This window comes from Rhinolophus sinicus, linkage group LG10 (assembly GCF_036562045.2).
Source record: "Rhinolophus sinicus isolate RSC01 linkage group LG10, ASM3656204v1, whole genome shotgun sequence".
NCBI classification, from domain to species: domain Eukaryota; kingdom Metazoa; phylum Chordata; class Mammalia; order Chiroptera; family Rhinolophidae; genus Rhinolophus; species Rhinolophus sinicus.
The window spans coordinates 11744454-11770469 of NC_133759.1; the positions used below are offsets into that span (position 1 = coordinate 11744454).

General features: G+C 42.4%; 1 protein-coding gene and 1 pseudogene across 1 annotated transcript in view; both read left to right on the forward strand.

Moving 5' to 3' along the window:
- Nucleotides 1-26016, forward strand: part of ULK4 (unc-51 like kinase 4) — a 650099-nt gene that overhangs the window by 339555 nt on the left and 284528 nt on the right. The gene's annotated exons all lie outside the window — the stretch shown is intronic.
- On the forward strand, nt 1394-24767 carry LOC109445382 (small ribosomal subunit protein eS7; annotated as a pseudogene).

The following is a 26016-nucleotide window of genomic DNA, read 5'->3' on the forward strand; positions in this document are numbered from 1 at the left end:
AAGGAGAAATTGAGGAATCCTAAACGACACGTGCAGTACGGTGGGATTGGGAATGTGGACAGAAAACAAAGAGCGTAGGAATAAACTTCGGTAGACATTTTTCTTCGTGTTTTTACTTTTTTTCAAGTGATCTAAAGGCAAGGAATTAATATAAAACAGGTTTTATTCTATAATCGCACACGTTATTATCCCCAAAACACTCCATTTTCTTTGGATAATTCCGTGTTTCCCCTAAAATAAGACCTAGCCAGACCGGATCTTATATTAATTTTTGCTGCAAAAGACGCATTAGGGCCGATTGTCCAGCTGGGTCTTATTTTCGGGGAAACATGGTTGGAGTAGATGAGCTGTCGAGAACCCTGAAGTATATGCCCCATTTGAATGGACTCGCCCAATGTTCCTTCTGTCTTGATGAGTCCCTTCCATACTTCACTGCTGTGCCGTTTCCTTAATTGTTGGCCCATAGGAGCTCCGCACCCCTGGTAGACAGCCTCGCCTGACTCAGTCCAGACTAACTAGGTCTCTTACCCTAGTGGATGCTTGCAGGCCATACCTGCAGAGCTAACAGATACCTAACTCAGTCTGGGGCACCTCTTTTCTTTCACCTAAATGGCTGCTGTGCCTGAAAAGGTTTATTAGGGCGTTTAATAACAGCCCAAGAGCAGGGACCTGAAGCTGCTTTGGTGTTCTTGGTGGGGGTGGGGGAGAGTGCGTTAGATGAGCAGACCCTTTAGTGTTTGGGAAACTGGATTGCCGAGCACGCTGCTGATCTCTTGTGACTCCCTCCAGAGACTGGCAGAGAGGGCTGTTCCCCTGGCCTCCCTTGGCCTCCTCGCCTTGTTTCTCTCTGACCGCTGTAGAATCACAGCATGGCTCAGTAAAAGCCCAGAACCCCGACCACTTCCGTTTCTCTAGGCTTACCTCTGCTGCCTGGAACTGTTAAGAGGCCCCAGTGAAACTGTCAACGTAAAAGGCCTTGTAAGCCACAAAGTGCTAGAGGCAAAGGGATCTCCGGAGTTTCAGAGGATGGGGAGCTGAACGGGCCTGTCGGCCTGTGAGCTGGCCGAGCCTCTGACTCCCCAGCCACGGCACACCTGGTGACGCACACGCTTCTCACAGCATTAGTGCTGCCCGTGCTCAGGTGGGCCCCTGGACCCTTATTCCTGGGCGGGCTGGTCAAACAGTGGGGTAATTAAACCTAACCTAGCTATGGTTTTGCCTGTAAGCACTGCTTAAGCTAGCTAACATTGCCTGAGGAAGTGGGATAGTGTGTGAGCAGTGGCCGGCCTTGGGAAATGTCCAGAAGTGCTCAGATTGTCAGATAATTTGTAAAACTCATAAAAAGAAGTCAGTATAGGGTCAGTTTCCTTGGGAAAGCAAAATCAGTCCCGCGATGCTTGGCGGAGGAGATAAGCTGGTAGAAGCTGGTTGAATGGAACAAGGAGGAAATAGGCATGCGGGGATTAGAGACAGGCAGAGCCGTCCTTGTGCTGGGAATTCTAATCTCTGTGGCATCGACTCCAGTGCACCGAGTCCAGAGAGCTCAGTGACAGCAGGACTGGAAAATCCGTGACAGGAAGCGGCTCTCAGCTTGAGGGAGAAACCATTGAACTGTCTAGAGAGGACGCACGGGCATGTGGAGGTGAGGCCAGTTAACGTGACAGTACCTGAAACATCTTCGCGCTCATCCAGGTTAGGTAACTAATTCTGATGCTCCTGTTTCAGTAACATTATATGTTCCTGTATTTTTATTTCCTATTGCAATGCCATTTGGCAAGTCTAAGATGCTTTTCCAGTAAATACCCCTTTTCTGAAGAGTTTTATTTTTTCATTTAAATGGTTTCAAACCCTAAGATACATAAACAAAAGTGTTTATTGCTGCATTATTTTAGTGAAAACTTGGAAATAATCTAACTGTTCATCAGTAGGGGACCTGTTATGTAAATGTTGGGCCATATATATAATGGAATACCATGCAGTTCTTAAAAATAATGAGGTAGAACTAAGTGTATTGATGGGAAAAGATGATATGAGGTTGTACAACTATTTGTAGTAAGATCCAACTTTTATAAATGTTGAATATATACAACTACATAAGTTTAGAAAAGAGTATAGAAGAAATAGGCATCAAACCATTAATAGTGTATCCCTCTAACGGCAAAAGTTATAAAGAGAAAATTTTATTTTCTTATCTATGTCTACATGTATTGATCTGTAGCATTTGGGTATTTTACAGTGAGCATGCTTTTCTTTTTCAGAATTCAGATTTTTTTAAAAAAAACACCCATAGAAAGAAAAAGAAGTCACCCAAGGCACACATACCATAATTTCCTTAAACTGAATTCACTGCTCCCCAGATTGAGCCCAGATGTTTGAAAACCCTGAAAACCCAGAGATTTCACAGTAACCAAAGTAGCCAATTGATATTCCTTGTCACCCTCTGTTTAAGAATCTGAGCTGTCGCTACACACAGCAACTAGGAAGAATCTCAGAGGCATTGTGCTGAGTGAAAGAAGCCAGTCTCGAATGTTACATACAGTGCGACTCCATTTCTGTGACATTCTCAAAATGACAAACTATAGTGACGGAGAAGAGATCCGTGCTTGCCAGGGTTTGGGAAAGGGAGCAGCACAAGGGCATTTTTTTTGTGGTAGAACCATCGTATGTCTTGATTGTGGTGGTGGTGAGCATGCTATTAAACATGTTAACATTCATAGAACTATACCCGGAAAGTCCATTTTACAGTAGGTTGATTTAAAAAAAATAAAAGCAAAAAAATGAAAGAACGGGGAGCCAAGGAAGAGTGGTTGTCTGATGCGCCAAGAGCATGGCTGTGGGCTTTCAGTGAGTCAGCACCACGTACCCCCCACTCTGCAGGGCTGAGCAGCACCACGTACCCCCCACTCTGCAGGGCTGAGCAGCACCACGTACCCCCAACTCTGCAGGGCTGAGTCCCAGAGCAGCCACACCCTCACCTCTGCCCAGGGCTTCCGTTCCTCTTCCTCCACCCAAGAACGGTAAGGTATTGTCCAGCTTCTATTATGAGCAAATCCCCTATCAGGAAGCTCAGCACCTTTCATAACTTCCCATTGGCTTTACATACGCGTATGCCTTCTACATAACCTCTTCCCTGTATCTTCCGCCAGTGGAATCTAATCCTGCTCACTGGCATCGTGTAAAATCAATGTATCCCTTCTTCTGTGATACAACTCCAGAAACACCTATGCACGGCAGTCCTATCTCTGCTCTCTCAGCATCCCCCCGTCTTGAAACGGTCCCTTTGCTGATCCTGCTACATCCTGGTTTCTGGAGCCTCCATATCTCTGGTCTTTCTTATGTGCCAGTGTCCCTTTCTGACCAGTGTCCCTCTGAAAATGCACTGGCTAGAAGTGAACATGCTTCTCTGGCTGTGGTCTGACACCAGAGCAGGGCTAGTCTGCTCGCGTACTGCCCCGAACACAGGTGTTTTGTTAATGGCACTGACGAGCGCATTGCGGTCTTTAGAAGCCGTGTTGCTCTGTGGATTCAAAGTGTGCAAGCACTGTTTTCTCACACGTGCTGCTGCAAAGCCTCGTGGCCCATCATGTTCAGTAGGAGTAGGTTGTGTCTCAACGCAGATTTTCCCACTTATCCTATTCAGTTACATCTTTCTGGGGTGACCATCTCAAAGTATCCAGATCACTTTGCACCCTGCAGTGACATGTGGTTCTGACATGTGGCACATGCACCATTCTTCCCAGCCTCAGGCTGAGACATGCCGCCTTCGTCCCCGTCAGTAGTATATAGTCTTTCTTTCTAAAAGACTTGAAGAAGGGAGATGGCTGAGGTTCATTTCCACCCCATCACCTCTGACTCACTGGGCTAGCCTGTTCTACGAGAAAAGAAATGCCGACGTGCCTTTAGTTTCCCCCTGCCTGTGTTCCTTTCTGAAAAGATTCCTCTCGTGTTCTAAATGTTGTTACTCTTTATACGTGACTGTTAATTGCATGCCTCGGTGCCAGCTGAGGTTGCTGGGGCAGGATGGCGCCGCTTAAATACAACTTATCATCCTAATTAGCATCACTGCGTACTTACGCGGGGTTTGAAACCTCAAGGTTTCCTCTGGCTCTTGATAGGTGTGTCGTTATTATGAAATTACTACACATCTGGATGTCTTATTTCCATAATTGCTGCACTTGAAAGGTGACGACTGGCCTGTTGGAGAATGAAAAGGTGTTAATTATGTTAATAATCGGGAATTCTGAAGCAGCTTCTCTTAGTGGGTCCTGGAGAGTGTGGGTTCCAGACTCTACAGAGAAAAAGGCAGGTGGCCAGTGACCTAATGTCACTGGGAGAAGCAGTGGACATAAAAGGAAGTAGTGACTCTGTAGAGAAGAGTGAGGATCATATCCAAAGGAAAAGCAAATGACACCTGGCCATGGAGACAATTTGTTGGCGTGATTAAAAAGCGCACTTGGTATAATGAGGTGGATTAAATAGGCCAGGGATTTGGTGTAATTTGCTCCTGTATGAAGCGCCCTGTGGACTTTTGTCCAGCAAGACGTCTTTTTCCAACAGAGGCTCAGGATATAAGGGTAAGCCTTGAAGGTGCTAGATTGTCCTTTTTCTTCCCCTGCCAGGAGCCAGGGGGTTTATTTCCAAATTTCTTTTTTTCTCATTTTACAAAAAAACTAATAAAATAAAATCACCCCAAAGCAAAAAATTGGGGCCTTATTAAAAGCCTTATCAAAAGGTTGAAAACACCAAGGCAGAGAGCCTCATATGTAAATATAATGTTATCACATACTGACCTGTCTTATATACGAGCTATTCCGAAACTAGTGGGTCCAGAGACTGCATTCGGTTTAGAGCTCGCACCCAGAACGTTTCCTGCCCTGTTCTGAAGGCCCTGCTCTTGACCGGGTGAGCGGGGTCTCCCCTCTGGTCAGTGGTCCCTCCAATGGCTAGTTTGGCTAATGGTGCTTCTGTCCTCTGTGTCCTTTCCTTGTCCCTCCCAAAGCATCAGACACTGTCAAAGAGGACCATTTCTCAGTGACCTTGACATAGTAAAGCTCTCCATCCACACCAATCAGGATAAAGTGACTTGGGGAAAGAGAAAGAAGAAACTTCGTTTAAAACAACTTAAAACTTTCGTAAAGCCGACTTTACACATGACACCAAAATACACATGTTGTGTGAGCTTTTCTTTCTTTCCTAGATCCCCAAACTTGTGCCCTATTGACTGTAGGCTGCTTCTGCCATAAGCCTGCCATTGACCTGGGATGGTTTTTACTCTGTTAACAGAGGAGGTAGCATGCAGAATGATTCTATTATATGCGTATTCTGGGGTATACACAAGCATGTAAATGTAACTTTCTTTAACTTAAGATTAATACATTTCCAACAAATGAAGGGTAATTTAGTTGAAGAGGACAGCTGGGAATTGCAGCAGGCAGGCGTTTCAATCACAGAGTCTAAATTGTACCTCAGTTAATAATGAAATTCTTGCAGGAATTAGCTGCAAACTTGTATTCAAGAATCGAATTTGAAGCGTTGTCCGTATTGATTTGTGAGGTGTAATGGTGCTTTTCGTGATCTGAATGTTGTGAAAGTGTTGCCTACAGAGAGAAGGCAAGAGCAAAGCAGTCCATTTTGGGGGAGCCCAAAGTGTGCTGAAGCCAGCCGAGTAGTGGGGGTCCAGGAGCCCCGTCACGTGTACAGTGATGTTTACTGGGGTTTTATTTTAGTGCACATATCAATGTATTATACGATAGATACTAACAGACAGACAGATAGATACACACACCTACATAGATACATACAATTATATATATTATATATGTGTGTATGTATTTTATATATAAAATAAAACCCATTCTTTTACTGAAAACACCTTCTACAGTGCCAGGAACTTCTCTCTGCACATGTAATTTTAGTGTCTCTGAAAACCATTTTTAACCAAGACAATAACAGACATTCTAGAATTTGCTGAATGGATAAGTATTTGCATTGAAAGTATCTGCTTTGCATAACAACATAGAATCTGATTTTTTAAATATTTAATTGGAGTTTAACTCTTCTAAGAAACCAATGAATAATTTATATTTAAATACAAATATTTTGTTTGAAAAATGTTTTCTGTCTCTAGTCTACCTGTAGTTCTTCTCGATTCTTCCAACTGCCCAGGACACCCGCACCTCCTAGGCTCCTTTCAGATGTTCCCATTTTGTTCTGAGTGACCAAACTGATATTGTCACTTTTGGAAAAGAGGGTTTACCTTGGGGATTCTTGGGAGAATATTGCCACTGTTTTCATCTTACAGTCACTAGGGGCTGCGTGTACACTGGCAAGCGGTACTTTTATGAACAGCGTATCATTGAAACCATCAGAAAATTGTAGGTTATGCTGTGAAGAAATGAGGGCCATCCTACCACCCTAACAAGCCCTACTGGTCCTTCCCTGTCTCCCTGCTGGTGCAGGTGAGATCATTTCACTGGTAATTAACCTCCTCGGTGAGGCTGATCATGTGTTTCAACTCTCGCGGTGCTAATGTTTCTCCAACCTCACGTTTTCGTACAACACTTCCTTTAGAGTGAAATGCTCATGGTTTGTCATGAGATGCTGGTTGGAAGGCAAGAAAACCAAGGAGACTCCTAAAATCACAGTATACGAGGTGAAGGAGGACGTGCCCTTAGATTGCCTTTGAGGAAATGGAAAGGAAAGTGCTGGCATGTAGAGGCCCAGAGAGGGGAGGTGCCTTGCACCCCTAAACTTTGCTTTTGCTTATCCTGTTCCCCATCGTCCTTTCCGCTTTCCCCAACCCCGTCCATCCTGCAAGACCCACTGCCATTTCTGCTCTGTCATCTCCCTCTGCTCTCTGTGCACTGATGGTCGCTCCGCAGATTGGCACTCACTTCTCTGTACTGCCTTGTAGTCTCTGATCCTTGAGGTCTTATTAAACTTTTCATATCTTCTCTCCTTGCCAAGTTAAGGCAGGGATCCTATATTACATGCCTTTGCGTACCTCTGTGCACAGAGTAGACACTCAGTAAACGCATTCAGTTTGTTAAAGGAGCTCATAAATGGAACAGATGTTCACAGCCTCTCCTCACTCAGTTTTGCTGTCTTACTGCAGAGAGTTGATTAATGGCTGTTGAACAGGTACTAGGCAGAATGGTGACACTAACTAGATGTCTCCTTCCCAGGGGCCAGGCCCTCATCTTCTCTGTGTCGCCTTGTGTCCCTAGCATGGGCAGGGCGCACCAGAGAGTCTCAGAATCCACTGGCTGAATTGAAAGGAAGAGAAAGGGCCGCCTTCTCGATGTGAAGGCCCGAGCGATACAGCTGCAACCTCAGAACACTGAGCTTAGGCTGGCCGGGCTTCTGTTGGGTTCACCCTGCCGTGACTGTCAGTCATAATTCCTCAAAGCAGAGTAACCCAAATGCTGCTGGGTCATGAAGCAGCTCAAGATAGCCAGGTGCAGGCTTTGCTGCCTTCCCTGTGTATCAGCCCAGGGAAATAACTAACCTACACCACCCACAAGAAAGGGGAAACATTTCAAATCATGTTTTTCTGTTTTTCTATTTTTTTAATCCTAAAGTCTCCCAATTCCCTGACGCCCTCGAATTGCAGTTTCTTTTGCTTGTTACTTTTTGTTGAGTCAGCAAAAATGCTCCTATTGCAACCCCCCTGCACAGTTCCTGCCTTTTACTCCATCTGCAAGTGCTCTTGTGAGTGAGATTAAGGGTGGGGGTACACTCTCAGCAAGTTTGCAGGTGTGTTTGCAACCAGCCCTGCCCAGTAGGTAGTAAGCACGGCCAAGCGCATGGCCGCAGGATTCCTGGATGTCAGCTCCTGGCCAGCTGGTGAGGAATTCACTTGCTATACAGTACAGGAGTGCTGGGGCCACTGGAGGTATTTAGTCAATGCTGCAAATCCTAAAAATCTTCCTTTCTTTGTCTTACAGCTGAATTTTAAGTTTCTCTCTTTAGGTTGATGTACCGTGCCCTCTGTTTTCTTGGTTGTTATTACTCACCTAGGGGTCAAGATTTCATTGTTTCTTCTCCCTCTCCAATATCTACACGTGTACATAGAGCTCTTTCGTGTGTGTTTTTAATTTATACAAATGATTTTGTACTATTGATCCTCTTTTTTTAACTTTTTTTTTTTTAACCTAACACTGTCCTTTTAAACTCCATTCATGCCGCTCTATGTACATGTAGTTCTTTGCATCTAAAATACAGGTCCGGGAAGGGACTTGCTGGGCCCCAGGCATGGGCAGGAGGCCCTCCTTTCAGGAAGCACTGTCAGATAGTTTGACGGAGTGGCTGTTCCGGCTGAACCCCCAATAGTCGTTTTTGAGGGTTTGTGGCTCCTAAATGCTAATCTTGTCAGCGTTTGGTATTCCCCACCTTTCTGTTTATATCCATTCTGATGGCTAGAGAGTAATAGCCATTCTGATGGCTGGAGCTCGTTGTAAATTTAATTTGTCTATCTCTTCAAATAAGTGCTTCTGTGAATTTTCTTTTCAGATCCTTTGCCCATTCTTCTGTTTGTTCCCAACGCTTTATCTGGTTGATTGGCAGGTATAGCTTATACACTCTAGGTATTTAGGTCTAAATCTAAAGGTGGCAGATACTACCTTCATGCCTGTCATGTTTGTTAACTTTGCTTGTAATGTCCTTTACTGACCAGAAAAACACCCACGGTTTGCCTTTGGTTTGTACTTTCAGAGCCTTGCTTAAGAAGTCTTGCCCTAATTTCCATTCATAAAAGTAACTTCCTGCAGTGTATACTTTTCACCTTAAGTTTTGAAATGCCGCCCTGTGAATCTTGGGCACACATTTACTTCTGCTTTTTTAATTTGAGTGAAGCAAAAATCTCGAATACAGTTTTAATGCGTTTGTGATATAGTCTAGCAAGTAGTACGTGCTGAACGTTGTATAACTTGGCCAGAAGTAAGCATCCGGCCTTTCCTTCGTACCAGCGGTTCTCAAGCTTCAGTGTTCCTGGGAATCACCCCTGTGGAAATGCAGACTCTTGATCCCTGCCAAAGATCCTGGTTCATCAGGTCTGTGCTGGGCTCCGGAGTCTGCTTTTTATCCAGGTCTGGTGATTCTGGCGCAGGTGGGCTGTAGCGGGCACTTTGATAGATACTGTCTTACACTAGGTCCAATTGTGGCAAGTGCGTCACTGTAAGATAAGGGACTAAGAGCAGAGGGAATGTGATGGAAAATTTACCTGCAGCCTTGGGGTACTGCAGTCGCTGGAGAGGGGGTGTCGCTGCTATCTGTAAGCCTTGCTGAATATTTTATACCCCCAGCTCTTTTCGCATAATGCTGAGTTTCTAAAAGGCACTGGAGATGAGAAAAGGTTTTGCAGAGGCCATTGCCACCCTAATTATCACCTCGCCTCTTCTTTTAAAGGCGCCCCCTGAAGTAGTAACAACGTGAGACCTTGGGAGGAAGCACCTTCCTAGGATCTGAGTTTGCTGCATGATAAAAGGTGAAAATTAGAACCAGAAAGACCTGGCAATTAAGGTCCGTGGACAGTTTCCAGGCTTGAAAAAAAAAAAAAAAGGCACTAAGATATAATTGCATTAAATTGCACAATCTTAAAACATGTTCCAAAGCAGCCTAGATGCCTTATTTAAAGGCTGGGCCTCTCACAGCAAGTTCAGGAACATATTCGAAATGGAGGACAGTGGCCGGCAGAAGTTGTTCTTAGTGCCCAGCCTGGGTTATGGGACTGCGCAAGGTTCCTGGATGGCTCCCTCAGTCCCACAGAAACTGGGGACCTGACCACTCTCCTCATTATTGTTGTTGTGATTCCAACAAGTGACTTGTATTATCACATTCATCATCGCTATCAGAGTAATAATAGTGATGCCCTCAGGATACATACAGCAAGGTTTACACAGGACTTTCCCCTAGATTATTATCTCCTAATAATGGCTGCCCTTTGTCGAGTGCCCAATGAAATGGATGCTTTACATACATTACCCTTAATCCTCCCAAGAAATCTGTGCTTTTATAGTTGGGAAAGCAGGCTTAAAACCACTAGGAGAATTTCCTTTAAGTCACATAACCAGTAAGCAGCAGAACTAGAATCAGCGATCAAGTTGCAGGTTCTCCGATCGTGTGCAGCGTATATAGTAATTTAAAGAAAATAGTTCATTTTTTTAAACCCTCAAAGAGTTAAATATAGCATATTCATATTACTAATAAGTTTTATGAAGTGATGAGAAAGGTTTGTATCTATATACATGAATAAACCACTGTGAAATCAATTGATAAAAGCGTGGGCTCTCCATGTATCAATTCAATAACTCCAACTCTACCATTTATTAACTCAATGATTTGCGAGAGTTATTTAACCTCTCTGATCTCAGTTTCCAGATCTATTAATTGGACACAATAGTGGTGCCTATTTCCTATCATTCTTAGGAGGATTGCATGACATGACGTACATAAAGTGTTTAGGAAAGTATCAGGCCAATGGTCAAACACCCGATCAATATTAGATGTTTAAAAAATGAACATGGTGATATGATGGCATTTGCCTTGGCAGATTGGATGCATATGTACTTGCTTTGACCATGTACCAGGATGTGTTTGGTCTAGTAAAACAATACACGTAAAGATTTCTTACTTAATCGAACCTAAATGTTGAGAGAGTCACAAACGTGGGTCCTCCCTTTTGATCTGGGCTCTCCCCAGACTGACAGCCCTTAAATACCCACCTCATTCTTGATGAGTGACGATAACCATGCACTATGACATGAAAAGTGCTTTTAGATCTTTTATGCCACTGAGATCTCCCTGGAAATGAGATGTCCTAACAGCTGTTATGACGGAAACTCTCTGATCTGCAGTGGAAACTATAGTCATGAGCACCCCCTGTCCTAGTGGGCAGTGCCCTCATCTCTGAGGAAGGCCCACAGACACCTGAGAGAAACAGAGTCTGCAGATCCATTCCTAAAGTGAGCTCAGTCTCCACACGGCCACTGAATGTCTCCTAGGACCCCTATTCTAGCTTTAATAATACTGCACTTAAGTAGTAACATAAGGATCCTACTTCCATAAATCATGCAAGATATAGCTAAACTCATCTTTGTAGACCTGTTACAGCTAATCACACCTTTGCAAATTTAATTATTCCTCAAAATTTACCATAATGTAATCAGTGGTACTGACTCCCTGGTTCTCTTAGAACAAAATTAACGTGCACTGGAAGTAAATGTCCTAAATGGATCTGTCTCCCACCAGTTATGGGGCATCACTGATTAAGTTGCAAATACTGTCCATCTTCTTTGTAAGCTATGGTTGGAGACCCAGTGTCAATCAACAGTGTCCAAGTTATTTTTCTAGATTTGCTCTGACCTCACAGACTATGCCGCTGATTGCCTGCTGCTGTCACTCTGAGATGACTCGGGTGGCTGGCTGACCCTGTTCGTCAGAATTTCCCTCTGGGCACACCACAAGCCCTGGACCTTTTGTCCTATCAACACTCTGCATCCTGCCCTAACTGCATAGAAGATTCTCATTAAAATGTCCTAGCGCAGGGGTAGCTATCATCAAAACCACAAACAAGTCTTTATTTGTGGCATCGCTCCGGATCACTATTTTGCCTCTTAGTACTATTATGTTTAAACTTAAGAAAACTAAAGTTTTAAACTAAATACTAGATCTATTTCTGCCTCCTTACTGAATTCAAAACTAAACCCGAGAAGCCATTTTTATTAAAATATACAAAGAACCATTTGTTATAAACTAACCTAACTACCCAGTTCAAACCAATGTGCACTTCATAAAGTAGAATACCACACACTTGTTCTACAAATGGAAATTTTGTTTTGAGACCCAAATTTGTAAAATTATCTTCTCAACTCTCTATGCCAGAAAAGTCTCACCTATTACCATTTACCCCTCACGACACTCGTGGAATAGAAGAACTAAAACAAGAATTTTTTTTCTAATCTTCTTCACCTATATTTTCCCCCATTAGGATTTTCTCAAGAGGTAAGATAGAGTTGAGAGCAGTTCTTGCCTTTAAGCGCACTAATAATTTACCTGAGCCCCGGGAACAACAGATGTGCCCATTAGTTAAAGGGTCCAGTGAGCTGCATCAACAGCAAGAGGGGGTCAAGTGACGAATTCCGTGTAGCATCTGCACTCCCTGGAACCAGAGATCACAGGAGAGGAGCTGGCAGCAATGTCCCCACCCCCAGGACCAGAAAGTAAATCTTTCTTGTCTGCAAAAAATAACTGGAAGTCATTCCAGTGGACGGCAGAGCCCCAGTCTGTGGTTTGGACAGCCTAGTTCTCTCAGAACACCTTCTGGAAGATTCTGGTCTATTCATCAGAATTACAATTCTGTTCAGCACCCACTATTTATTCTGAGACTCCCAGTGTAATAAAGTCAGTAATCTGTTGTTCAGAGGATGTTTATTTGACCAAGAAAATAAATGGTGGTTGTGTTTTGTTAAAAATGTGCATGGAGTGAGGGAGACGGGGACATCAGGCTGGAACTAGACTGTGTCACCTCCCCTGTCATTGAAGTTTAACAAATCTGTGCGTTGGATCGTTTCCCTTGATAAGTGATCAGCTGTGCAGGGACTAAAAACTTCAAAAGTGAAATGACAGTATTTCAAAATCAGAAGAAATGAGTTGGAATTGCTGAGAAAAGAGATGTAATTGCCTATTTTACATTAAACTATGCAATCATTCAAACATTAAAATGTTTAAGGAGAGTTGAAATGTTTTTAGAAAATGATAAAAGATTAAGTCTTTAAAATTGCATAGAAAAATATATGGGCAAAGAGCCGAAGACTAGAGGGAAGTATTCCAAGACGGTAACTCATTCACCCCACAAATATTTGAGGGACTTATGTACAAGGTACTGTTGTCCATGCTGACATTCGGTGGTGAACCAGATAAGGAAGGTTCCTGCCTCCATGGAGCTTACACACCAGCTGGGGAGAGGGGGACAGCATGCCAGTTTTTCTTTTTTAATAGCACCTTTGTTGAGATATAATTTACAATACAATTCACCCATTTAAAGTGTACAGTTTAATGGGTTGTTTTGGTATATTCACAGAGTTGTGCAACCATCACCACAAAGAGCTTTACAATGTTTTTGTCACCCCCAAAAGAAACCTCATGCTTATTAGCCATCACTCCCCATTGCCCTCTCTCTCTCTAGCCCCTGGCAATCACACATTTTTCTATTTCTATGGGTTTGTCTGTTCTGTATGTTTCATAGAAATGGAATCATATTGTATGTGGCCTTGTTTGTGTGATTTCTTTTACTTAGTATAGTGCTTTCAAAATTCACCCATGTTGTAGCACATGTCGGTACTTCATTCCTTTTTTTTCTTTTGCTGACTAACATTCCATTGCATGGATATACCGATTATATTTACCCATTCATCCACTGATGATCGTTTGGGTTTTTGCCACCTTTTACTATGATGAATAATGCTGAGGTGAACATTGATGTACAGGTTTTTGTGAAGACATATGTTTTCATTTCTCTTGGGTACTTACCTAGAAATGGAATTGCTGGGTCACATAGTAACCGTGTTTAATCATTTGAGGAACTCCCAGACTCTTTTCCAAAGTGGCTGTACCATTTTGTAGTCTCACCAGCAGTGTTTGAGAGTTCTGATGTCTCCACATCCTTGCCATTGTCAGCATCCGTTATTGTTTGTTGGAGCCTTCCAAGTGGCTGTGAAGAAGTGACAGAGAGGACCCCTAGATTTTACCTGTGTAGTTCACTAGATGATGACCACCACCTGAAGGGAGGAGCAATTATGGTTTCAATTTCAGAAAAGAATTCCACTTTGTCATTGTTAAGTTGGAGAGTTTCTTAGATATGTACCTTTTTTTTTCATCAAATTTGGGGAGTTTTCAGACATTATTTCTTAGAATTTTTTTTTCTGCCCTTCTCTTTCCTAGTACTCCCTTTATACATATGCTGGTATACTTGCTGATGTCTCACATCTCTCTAAGGCTCCGTTCATTGTTCTTTTTTTTTCTCTCTGTTCTTTGGATTGTGTCATCTCTATTAATATATCTTTAAGTTTGTTGATTGTTTTTCCTGCCCATTCAAATCTACTGTTGAGGGTCTCTAGTGAACATTCCATTTTATTTATTATCCTTTTTAATACCATGATGTCATTTTTAAAAATTTCTTTTTATTGATATTCTCTATTTGATGAGATAGTGTCATCATACTTTACTTCTTGAAACTTGATTTCCATACGGTCATTGCCAGTCCTTGGAAACCCTGTGTCTCCCTCGCCCACTACATTCTGCTCTCCCCCTAAATGTCGTTACTCTCCTCACTTTATGGTACTCAGTCTCTTGCTTTTCTTTATAATTTTACCATCTTTCCCTATTAATTTTAAATTTTCTTTTATATTCTAATAAAAAGCCCTTAAGAATTTATATTATCCTTCCAGTAGCCCTTTAGCTAAAAACTATAAATTTCAATATGTACCCTTTTTATTTTTTTTATTTCTAAGTATGTTCTATGTTCCATTAAAGGTATTCTGCGTTCCATTTGTTCACTCTTCTATCATTTTGAATTATGTTTTAAATATTCAAAGTTTATGAGGCTTTTTAAAAAACAGCTGTTAATTTATTTTCTATTTTTATTTCATCATTGGTCAGAAAAGACCATCTATATAATATCAGTTATTTGCTTTTCATTGAGGCTATTTGTAGCCTAATATGTGGTCAGTTTTTGTAATTTTCCACATATTTCAAAAAAAAATATGTGCTTTTAGTTATAGGATACAGGAGTCTATGCGTGTCCATTAGATTAATCTATTTACTAATTGTGTTATATTCCTATCTTTATAACTTTCCCAATGTTTTGTACTGCTTGATAGACCAAGCAATGTTAACACATTTCTCAGTGTGATTATGGATTTCAATATCTCCTTATCATTTGTTAATTTCTACTTCGTATATTTTAGGGTTGTAGTATTTATGCGTATACAACATCAGAATTGTTACTTTCCTGGCAAGCATCCTAGAGACCTGATCTTTTATTACTATGTTTGGAGCTTCTTCTTTTCCATTCTTAATAATGCTTTTTACCTGAAGGTCTGCGTTACCGTTCTTTTGGTTATTGTATTAGTCAGTGTTCTCCAGAGAAACAGAACCAACAGGAGATGTGTCTTTATTATTTATTTATTTATGTCTGTATTTATAAGGAGAGTGTGGGGGCGGGAGAGAGTTTAAGGAATTGACTCACACAGTTATGGAGACTTGGTGGGTCCAAAATCTGCACAGTGGCTGGCAGACTGGAGGACCAGGGAAGAGTTGGAGTTCAAGTCCAAAGGCAATGAGCCATCAGAATTACCTCTTCTGGGGAGGTCAGCCTTTTTCTATTCAGGCCTTCAACTGATTGGATGAGGCCCACCCACACTATGGAGGGTAATCAGCTTTACTCAGAGTCTACTGATTTAAACATTAATCCCATCTTTTAAAAAAATGCCTTCACAGAATCATCTAGAATAGTGATTGGCAAAATATCTGGGTACCGTGGCCTAGCCAAGTTGAAACATAAAATTAACTCTCACACTTGTTATTTCATTTTCCACCCTTTTACACTGAGCCTTTCTCTGCTTTTATGCTTAAGTAAGTCTCGGTTAAATAGCCTAAACTTAGAGTTTGTTGTTTTTTATCTGATCTGATAATCTGTCTTTTAACTAGTCTGTTGATTCCATTTGCATTTATTATGCCTATGCGGACTTAGTTTTTTCTTCCATTTTATTTTGTGTTTTTCTGATTCTTTCCACTTTCATTTTCTCCTGGCTCTTCATAAATTGATGGTAAGGTAAATAAATACATACCTTGTTTCTTCTTCTACTGGTTTGAAAGGTGTATGTTCTGTTTCTTTTATTTATTAATTATCTTTGAAAAGTTAACAGGTATAATTGACTTAACAAAGTCTAAAGCAATGCTGCTCAGAGTAGGGGCTGCAGATGGTTGCCCGTCCACGAATGTTTTTGTACCAGTTCACAATGAGATTACGTAGTATAGAGATGGAGTTTCCACAGCGCATTAGAACAGAAAGTGAGACCCTGGATAAATAAGAGAAGGGAAGTGGAAACTCAAGCTCTTAGATACCAAATGAGCACGTTCTGAGGCGTCCACATCAGCAACCACAGCTCCATGTTTTAATTTCTTCCTTGCGTTCTCCCACTGGGCATTTCCCGTACTTTCTTGCTTGTTTAGCTATATATTTAAGGGAAGGTGAGTGATATTTTATCAGCACGTCTAGGTTTATACTGTGAGTTTTAGTCTCTCTAGGCTTCAGTGTTATATTATTGGAAATGGAAATCTCTCACAATGTGTATATCTCATCAGGAAAAATTTTAATATATTTAATTTAAAAGAAACAAAAGCACCCACCTTTACAGAGGGCTGAGGTTTTCCTCCCCAGGGTATAAATCTTCCCCTTCCAGGCCTGGCCCTGTCACCTTGGTGGCCTGGCATGTGCATCCCTTTCCATGTTAGAGGGATGTTTCTGCCTTATAACTAACTCTTGGCAGGAAACAAAGGCCATCTCTGAGTGATAATACTGTAAGTATTCTTGTTCCCGCCTCCCTTGCAGCTGGGCCACAGGCAGGAGATTTCAGCTCTCTCCGTCAGATTTGCTCATTGTACACTTTGACACAGGAGCTAGTGACCTAAGAAACAAGGGATGGCGAGTTTGCTTTCTGGAGAAGTGACAGGAGCCCAGTTTGCCACATTGATTGCCTGGCACTACTGAGCAAGAGCAGGACTGTTGCGAGTCTTGCAGTGCCTGTCAGAAGTGGCTGGAGTGCCTTGCAGCAGTGGCAGTGATTGGTGTGGGCTTTGTCCTTGGAAACGTAGGGTAGGGTCTTCCAGCCCCCCTCAAAATTGTGAGCCCCTAATATCTTTCTCTACTTGAATCAGCTAGGATTGCTCTCCGCAGCTTGCTACTAAGAACACAAGTGTTACATTTATCCATGGTAAACTTTCCATTTCTACTGAGCCAACAAGTCCATGTGCTATTGCAGGAGGAAACCCCCGGCAGATTGTTCACCATTTTACACATGATACTGAGTTTCCTCTACCCCAGCTTTCAGGCTTTCAAACATGTCCCCTTCCGTAGTATCCAAATACAAGCCATATCACCCATTTGTCATGACTACAGGATATCCAGCCTCCTCCAGGTCTTCCTGAGGATTCTTGGAGATCTTTGAACACCTCTTGGTTGTCACCTCTCACGTCATGCTCTACCATATGGCTCCCAAAGACAATCCTGGGCATTTCTCTAGGCTGCTATCCCTCCAGCATGGCTGACCACAGAGCACAGATATAGCCACAGGACTTGCTCCCCAAGGTGACCTTGAGTTACACACTTGAGCACATCAGAAGGAAACTACAGTGCAGAAAAGACAGATTTGCAGCTGTGATCTTAAAGGTCATCACTATTGCCCGGCCCAAAGAACCTCTCATCTCAGCGGACACTGCGAGACATGTATGCAGAAACTCACTTCCATTCGTGAATAATTGGGAGTTGGTTGTCTGTATGTAACTGTGTGAAGAAATAAATTAGGGAGAAATCAGGCTGAGACCTCACTCACTTCACTGGCTCCACAGAGACATCTGTATGTTACTGCGAACGTGCTCTAATATAAACGTGGTGGTACATTTCTGCAGTCACAAGATCTTAATTTTAATGAATTCCACTTCTCTCGTTTTCTCTAGGAAGTGGAATTAACATTCTAACGTGAACTAGAAATGCTAAATTGTTAATAGCCTCCCTAGAGTTTCACTTCTTGCTATGACACCTTCAATAATTTAATCTTGATTTAGGCAGAATGAAATATCACAGTGTGGGCTCCTGAGCTGGAAGCTCTTTAAATGTTCTTCAAGAACAGGAAAATCTTTTCTCTCCAACTCTCAAACAATGACAAAATCAATTAAGAGCCCATTAATTATTATCAGAGGCAGTGCTGTAATTTTTTAAAATCATAATGAAGTAATCATTTATAACATTTGCTCATTTAGATTTGGATGTTTTATGAATTTTTGAAAATGATATAGATTTTGTTCCTTTCGACATAAATGCACAATTCTGTCTTCCAATCTTTTTCTACAGGCTGCTTTAGTATATTTCATTTTAAGAAAAATTTCACTTATCCTTTAGTATAATGAAATTCTCTTATAATGTCCACATCAGATTATCAGGGATAAATTATTTAGATTTTTGAATATTTAAATAAACTTGTTTATCTACAAGTTGACATATATGTAGCTGAGGACAGTGGCTTTGCTAATCACATAGATCACGGAAATGTTTAAAATCATGGTGAATTTTTTATTTGTAATCAGAGCTTTTTGTTATTTCCCTTTCTTTTAAAATGATCTGTTCACTTTCAATAAGGCCTGACTTGCAGCTTGGAATCTGAGCTTTTTGGAGAATATTTGGGAAGTAAATAAACCTATGCTGCAACTGGGCAATATTCTAAATATTTCAAGTACTTTGAAAATAGTTAAAATTAATGGCTCATAACACTATGCTGAGTTTTCATAAAACTACCTTTTTAGATCACAGACTTAATTATTCAGAGAATAATTGTTCACTGCTTTGTTCCCATCCACCATCCGTTCTTTTGTATTCTTTCTTTTAAAGGCCACCAGACATTTAAAAGCCAAAATGGTAGCTCAGCCTCCACTGGCATCCCTGTTCTCTCTCTTATTCATGGAATATGAAAAGCCCTATTTACTATTTGCTTAAACAATCTCATTAGGTCCTGATTCAAATATTTATTTTGTTTCCATTCATTGTTGAGTTGAAGAAAACTCCATTTATCTCTGAGAAAAAAGTTACATCTTTTGAACTGGTAGTCAAACCTTTTATATACGTCTGTTCAGTAGCCAAACATTCTTTACCTCACTGATACGGATATACCTAGTTTCCTGTGAGAACATATGAAAAGCCCGCTTTATTCATCCAAGGGCTTTGAATGATTTTAATTTCTCCATGTTCTTGCTCTGCCTCTGACGTCCTCAGCATGACTATTCGTTAACCTGGGCTTCAGTGGGATCTGAAATAGGAAATTTAAATTAATATAAAAGTATTAATCAAGAGGCCCAGATTGTTTTAGAACCTCAACCCGAATTTTACCATAGAAAATCAACATCAAATAACTTAGAAACAGAGCGCCCCTACCCAAGGGGTATTGCATTCACCATGGATTCAAACTGACTTATTTTTCAGACATGTTTTGTCCTTATAAGTATTTTGATTCTCAAATCTTTTAGCGATGACATATCTGACAGTGTCTCTTAAAATAGCAACGAAACTCTTGATTTTGTTTGTTTTTTCCACATTTCTTCATTTGTATTGATACTTAATGACGCATTTACTCAGTTGCATTCCTTTGCAATGCCATAAACACAGCACTCCAGAAACCCTGTTACTATAGAAAATAGTGGCAGCCATTCCACCTAGTGCTCAGGCTGTTGTCTAGTTGAAAGTTAAATCAATTAGAATTGGTGTAAAATATTTTCAGGTGGCTGTATACCCTTAAATAAGCAAGTGCTCATGTGTATTATCAGTTCCTGGCGTATAACTTAGAGCTGATTAGAAGGGATCTTGGGTCCAGGGAAGACTCAGTCCATTGTATTTTGTCCTTAGGTTAAAATGCACATTTCCCATCATCTTGAAAGACTGAATAGTATTTCATTTAAAAATGAAATAAAATGCCAGCCAGTTAAAAGAGAAAAAAATTCCGTTAGCATATAATATGCTTTGCATCAGTAGCAGCAGCCGGCAGGATATTGATCTAGCTGGTTTCGCTCAGTTCTGCCTGACTGATGAAGGCAGCAGGCAGTATGGATGATCCCCGAGCCAGAAATGGGTCCGAAATCACACCTTTTCATTTTGGCATGAAATACAGCCGCCTCCTCTGGCCCTTCCCGGGCCCTGTTCCATCCCTATGGCTGCACAGTCTTGGACAAGTCCCAGAACATTTTCTTTTATTGTTTTACGGCTCAACATTAACATAGAGTTAGGGGTTTCACAGTTTCATTGTTTCTTATCCCTGCTCTGAAGGTCTAAAATTAAGGTCAGAAAAGAAATGCTAATTCAACAAATCCTTACTTACCTTATATACCAGACTTTGGTGCAAGACCTGAGGCTGTGTCAGTGAAACAAAGCAGATGTAAATCCCAGCTCTTGTGGACTTTACATTCTAGTGAGGAGACTTCGACAGTGAACAACTAGCACACTAAGTAAGTGAATGAATTCTGCAGAATGTCAGAAAGTCACTGGTGCTGGGGAGAAACTTAAAGGAATGGGAGTCCAAAGTATGAAGGGGTTGGCTGCCATTGGAAAGGTGAGGTTTGTGGAAAGGCTTGAAGGAGGTGAGAGAGTGAGCCCTGTCCGTGTCTGTGAGGCCATCCCAAGCCGAGGAAACAGGAGGGACAAGGCTCTGAGATGGGGGTGCGTTTCTCTTATTCAAACAACAGCCGGCCTGGCAGCTTCAAGGAACAGCAGGGAGGCTAGTGTGGATGGAGTACGGCGGGGAAGGTCAGTTCTTATTGCAGTGTCAAGGCAAAGCTAACGGTGGCTTGGCCCAGGGTGGTGGCAGTGGGGTGGTGAGAAGGGACCAGATTTTACATGTGTTTTGGAGGCAGAACTAGATTTTGTGACAGATTAGATATGGGACATGAGAAAGAGAAAGTCAAGACTGACTGCAGGTAGAGTAGATTTTGAGGGCAAGATCAGTTGTTCAATTGTCCTATTAAATTTAGAACATGTTAGGTTTGAGATGCCTAGTAGATATGTAAGTAGATATCCCACTGGCATCATTTGACTTCTCCTTCCAGTCTTGGGATTGACTTGGTCTCGGCGAGGCATGCACAAGGGCTTGGAAGCTTCTGGAATTTCCTTGCTATTGCTCAGATACGATAAGCTCAAAGTTAGGCCCAGTTCCTAGAGCATTGCCTATAATCCCAACCCTTAATTTGCCACTCAAAAAAAGCCTGACAGAATGCAAGATAGTGAGCATACGTTTCTAGAATGTTGGTTTTCTAGTTCATTTTTTAAGAATAGAAAATGAACTCTTTTAGAAATGTCAGTGCTTCAACTGCTTTAGCCACAAATCACTTGTACCCTGCGTGGGAGCGTGTCACCAGAGCATTCTCCTGGCTGGGACCTTTGTGGAGCTTTCTCAACACCCTCTGGGTGTGCTGTGGAAGAGGCCAGCTGTCCTGTGGCTGTGTGCGTGCCTCGCTAAACCTTGATTAAGATAAAGCTGCTCTCAGGTGCATTCATATTATTTGGGAAGTGTTTCTCCACCTCAGAATAATTTTAATACAGAAAACTTATTGCAAATAAGTTTTGCAAATGAAAACTTATTGCAAATCCTATAGGGATCATTTGTTAATTTATTGTTATCCCTTCGATATGATTATGGTAAATAATGCCCACTATAAGCATGCATTTAAAGGAAAGTTGCACGTCGACAAATATATCTATAGTAATAAAGATTTCCCATCTAAAAACTTGTTTTAGAAAAACAAATACCCATTAGTTTTCACCATTTAGATCTGATGTGAATGTTCCAGAAATAAATATCTGAGTAACATTTACCTCTTTTTCAGTTCTCTGCATTTTCAAAGTTTCATGCCAGCCTCATTTGTCCAATGGTGTATAAATCAGACAGCTCCGTGGTTGCCCCAGGCTTTCATCCAGTCAAAGAAATGTAACCAAGGCTCTTATTTTTCAATTTTTCATCTACTAACTTTGTACCTCCTAAAAATAAATCTTGTCCTGGCAAGTGTGTGATGAAGCTCGCGTCCAAACCCTGCTCTCGTCAGTGAAAATTGGTTCAGCCCCTGTGGAAAGTATCTGATGGCGTGTTTCAGAAGCCATGCTATGGTTAATAACCTTACTCAATAATTCTGTTCCCAACAATCTATCCTAAAGAAAGCATCTGAAACTTGAGAAATGGTTTATGTATGAAATTATTTATAATTCTTAGAAATTATAAGCTGTCTAAAAAAATCCATCAACATGGGCATGATTAGGTAAATTATATTATACTCCTTCAGTGGAATATTTTATAGTCACTCAAAATTATTGCAATAAATACAGATTACCAATGTGGAAAAATATGTGGGCTATCATGGCTGGAAGTAAAGCAGCACGAAAATAGCATGTTCACTGGGATTAGAAAGTACTCCTGACGCAGGGGATCACAGAACATAAGAATCTCCCCATCCAGGTTCCTAGGAGACCTCCAACTGTATCAATTAAATATTACTGCATTAACCAATCATCCCAAAACACATTGATTTAAAACAAGAGCCACTGTCATGGCTCATGACTCTGCAGGTCAGCCACTGAGGCTTGAAGTCTCTGGCGATTCTTTTGCTGGTCCTAACTGGGCTCTTCCCTGCATCCCTGGCCAGCTGCAGGTCGTGCAGGAGACTCTACAAGTCCACTGACTTGTCTCACATTATCAGGGGCCTGGCTGGGACTGGGCCAGTTCTGCCCCACGTGACTTCTTCTTCTCTAGCAGGCTAGTCCGGACTTGTTCTCATAGACACAGGTCCACAAGGCAGAATGGAAGTGTGCAAAGTCTGTAGGATCCTTGGCGTGGAACTGGTACAGCATCAGTCACTTCCATCACATCCTATTAGCCAAAGCGATTGGCGCAAGGCAGCCCAGATTCAAGGCTGGGAAATAGACTCTCCCTCTTGCTGGGAGGAGCTGCGAGGTCACATGTCCGAGGTGTGGACACAGAGTGGAGAGCAACTGCAGCCATTTTTGCAAATGTTCTACCCGCTAACTCACGGAGTTGTCGAGGTTCCTTCTCTAAAGAGCTTGGGTATTTAAAACCTGACGCTTTACCCCAGGCTGAGATCTAACCTGACCCCTCTAGGGTGTACCACTTGGGATTGGCCGTGGTGCCAATTCCGACTGCCCAGGCCCATGACAGGCCAGTGCTTGAATATTTTCAACTGACTTTCTGATTAACCTTCTCTGACTGGAGGAGCCCCAAATTGCACGAGCGTATACAACCTTCCTGGGTTATTGCTCTCCTAACAGACAGTTGAGAGACAAGAACTAAGTTGTTAAATAATTTAATCTTCAACAACAGAGGGCTTAATTATAGTATCTGGGACCCTTATTTCTAGATCAAAATCTTGTTTTCTTTTTTATTTAAGGGGGATAAAGTGAGAGCTGAAGGATCTTATTAACAATATTTCCTGACAGCACTTATTCTGGTTAACTTATTTGCTCATGTTGAAGGCAGGAATATATGAGCAGACAGGCAAAATAATGGCATTTATTAATGTCATCGCTCATTTTTGGAAACTGACCAATATGGGATTGAATAGAGAGCCTTACACGCCTAACTTGGGTATCTTTAAACTCTTAGAAAAAGCTAATACTTTCCCCCTTTGAATCCCAATGTTGTCTCTTCTTATTGCCAGCAACACTGAAATAGTTTATCCATCAGGAAAATCAAAAGCCAATTTTTAAAAGTATTTCATTTGCTTTCTGGTTTGAACCTATGGTATTATCCTGTAAGCCAAATATTATTTTACAACTATCGCGTTTTAAGCCGAATATCACTTGCCATGTATGGTATATGATACTATCTGGGTGTCCGATTCTTCCATTCATTAGCAGAATCAGCAGAATCAAATGACAGATACGGTATCCTCAGTAGAGCAGGGCAGTTTTTTATGTGCTATAAACCCATGAGGCCAAATGCTGCCTGGTCAATTGTTGACGGAGGATGTATGGATTTGCGTTAGGCCTTTGACCTATAGGTGCTAAAAGCATGGGTGTGACGTTGCCAGGAGAGCCTCATTCCCTTCCTTTGTCCCCTGGAATACTGAGCTAACCATTAGGCACTTCTGTAATATGATAACCATTAGCCCAGCCAGGATCTTCTGGCAGCCTCACCATCATCCCTCCTAGGGCGGGAGAGGCTGTGTTGGGCAAGGCAGACTGCTTCTGAAAGCAGCAGTGTGGTCCATCAGAAAGCCCCTCGGGTGTCGGAGAAAACAAACCAGCTGATAATAGGAATTTTTCTTCGGTTTCAATTGATTTCAATGGCTCTTAATCTAAGGAACTTTTAAAAAGTGGCGGCCCGATTTGATGAGCTCTCACGAGACCTAGGCCTCTTCCCAGGCTGGTGCTCACCAAGGAGAAGGCCCTGTTCAGTTCAGCAGGAAGATCATGAAGCCCCAGTGGTGAGACGCCGGAGGAGTTCAAGTCTGGTATCTCCCAGGCTCTCCTTGAGCTGGGGAGGACCTCAGACCCCAAGGCCGAGCGACAGGGCCGAGTATAACAGCAGCAAAGGAAGTCGAAGTCAGTGGCGGTTGGAAAGCTATCACAATCTTTGTTCCTGTTCCTCAACTGAAGTCTTTCCAGAAAACCCAAGTCCGGCTCACATGCGAATTGGAAGAAAAGTTCAGTGGGAAGCACGTGGTCTTTGTGGCTCAGAGAAGAATTCTGCCGAAGCCAAGTCGAAGGAGCTGGACAGAAAATAAGCAAAAGGTCCCAGAAGCCGCACTCTGACAGCCGTGCACGATGCAATCCTGGAGGACTTGGTTTTCCCCAGTGAGACCGTGGACAGGACAATCCACGTGGAACCGGGTGGCAGCCGGTCCAGAAAAGTATGTTTGGATAAAGCGCCACAGAGCAAGGTTGAAACTTTTTCTGGCTCATGGGGAAGAATGTCAATATTGAATTCCCAGAGTTTCCATGGTAAACAAAAATGATTAAATAAAATATCATTCACAGTAAAAAAAAAATAAATAAAATAAGCAAAATAAGTGCTGGCCCCAGGTTCCCTAAGATTCTGACTTGCTGGGGCTTGAAGGGCCTGGAAATCAGTACTTTCAAGTTGGAATGTTCCAAGGAAGAACGGTCTGTCAGTTCTTTTAAGAGGGTCCGACATCAACACCCTTTTCTCCCCTCCGTTGCCAGTGCAATGTGCTGAAAACCTTCATGGGACCCTCACACGGTGTGGCATCAGTCTCCAAACCAAAAAGTGGAGACACACCCTTAGTTCTGCTCTCGAAGTGTTTGTAGCAGGAAGAAGCCACCCGCCCCCTTACACACATACACACACACACACACACACACACACACACACACACACACAGCAGGTATTAACACCAGGCATGCCTGGTTGCAGAGAGGCAGGGCCTAGGATTCCAGAAGGAATCCAGGATCTCAGAGCTCACACACAAGAAAATTAAACAGCAAATAAGTACTGATAAGCACGGCAGGCATTCATGGAGGCACTAGGAGGGAGAGAAATTTCTGGAGACATTGAACCCTTGAAGGACCTATGGGTTTCGATGAGGCAAGGAGAGAGCTCATTCCTGGCAGGTGGGTGTCACATGATAGCATCTGCCCCTCTTACTGTCTCAGGCTCCATTTGCAGATAGGCCTCTGCCTAGGGAAAAGTGTGGGACGAGGTGTCACAGCTGTGTTCACTTTCCATTTCCCCAGCATGATTCTTCCTCTTCCCTCCCTCCCTCCCTTCCTCCCATGACCACCATCATTGTCCCTTGATGGATACAGCAGAGACCTCACCAGACCTTGCCCCAAAAGATGATTCCCCTAGTGAAGATAAGGGTCGGGCTGGGACCAGTGTCGGGCCGACTCACTGCCTTCCTGGGGCTTCTGTCCTGCACACCTGAGCTCTCCGTTTCCTCTGTACGGTGAGGAGAGGTTGATGAACATGCCCCCAGGACCCCTCCTGCTCTGTCCGCCATGTACACTGCGGCCACCTTCAACCTGGGGTTCTGTGGGATCCCCAGGATGCTGCGCGGGCTTCATCCTTGTGAAAATTCACCTCGGCCTTGGCTTCTCGTCAGCGTAAAATGTTTCTGTTCAGGCACCAAAGTTATACTAAACTCACCTTGTCTTTTGTGGCTATCCAGTAATGTTAAGTTTCTGAGGGAATTGTGTGGCAGTGCTTATTGTTAGTGGGTGTTGGGTCCAGATAA